The following is a 1,352-nucleotide window of genomic DNA, read 5'->3' as shown; positions in this document are numbered from 1 at the left end:
AAAAAAAAAAAAAATCCTCACAGCTGGACCAATAAGCAACATCATGGTAAACGAAGAAAATACTGAAGTTGTCATGGATTTCATTTTACTTGGATCCACCACAATCAGTGCTCATGGAAGCAGCAGTCAAGAAATCAAACAATGTGTTGCATTGGGCAAATCTACCATAAAAGACCTCTTTGAAGTATTAAAAAGCAAAGATGCCACCTTTGAGGACTAAGGTGTGCCTGACCCAAGCCATGGTTTTTTCAGTCACCTCATACACATGTGAGATCTGGACAATGAATAAGGAAGATTGAAGAAAAGTTGATGCATTTGAATTATGATGTTGGTGAAGAATATTGACTATACCATGGACTGCCAGCAGAATGAATAAACTTGTCGTGGAGGAAGGATAGCCAGAATGCCCCTTAGAAGTGAGACTGACCAGACTCTGACTCACGTATTTTGGTCATGTTATCAGGAAGGACCAGTCCCTGGAGAAGGACATCATGCTTGGTAACGTGGATGGTCATCAAAAATGGGAAACTCTCAACAAAATGGATTGACACAGTGGCCGCAGCGATGGGCTCAAGCCTAGCGGGGTTGTGAGGCTGGCACGGGACCGGGCAGTGTTTCGTTCTGTTGTACACAGGGCTGCTATGTTGGAACTCACCGCATGGCACCTAATAACAATGGCAGTAAATGTTTGAAGGAGCCCATGGCAGTAAATACTTGGTGGAGCAGTGGTTAAGTGCTTGGCTGCTGGCAAAACGGTCAGTGGTTTGAACCCAGCAGCTGCTCTGCCAGAGAAACATGGCAGTCTGCTTCTGTAAAGATTACAGCCTCGGAAACCCTGTGGCACAGTTCTGCTGTGTCCTGAGGGTCACTGTGAGTTGGAATCAACTCAGTGGCAAGGTGTTTAATGGGAATAAATGTTTATACTGAACTGCCAGTATTTACAGAAGGCCAGTGATCACATCTCTTGCAACAGTTCAAGCTCAGGTGAAAGAAATAGTCAACTTAAAAATGTAGGTGGGAGCTACATAGAACGTTCAGAACTATTTTAGGGGAGACTTGAGCTAGAAACCTTTGATGAGCATGGTGTGTGCTCACTAGTGGGTGGTTCAGCCTGAGTCTGGGGATTGGGGGGCCAGGATGGCATGGCAAGTAGGGTTTCTTTTTTTTTTTTGTGATTGGGGTGAAAGTTTACAGAGCAAATTCACTTTCCATACAGCAGCTCACACACACTTTGTCTCATGACTTTGATTGCAATTTCTAACACTTCCTCCCCATAGCCACCTCTTCCCTGTGTCCTTCCCTCCCATGCCCTCCTGCCCCCCAGCTGTTTCCCTGTGTATACACAGCCCTTC

This window comes from Orycteropus afer, unplaced genomic scaffold (assembly GCF_000298275.1).
Source record: "Orycteropus afer afer isolate SDZICR_OR568_19922 unplaced genomic scaffold, OryAfe1.0 scaffold00460, whole genome shotgun sequence".
Taxonomy (NCBI): domain Eukaryota; kingdom Metazoa; phylum Chordata; class Mammalia; order Tubulidentata; family Orycteropodidae; genus Orycteropus; species Orycteropus afer.
Note: the sequence above shows the minus strand (reverse complement) of the source record.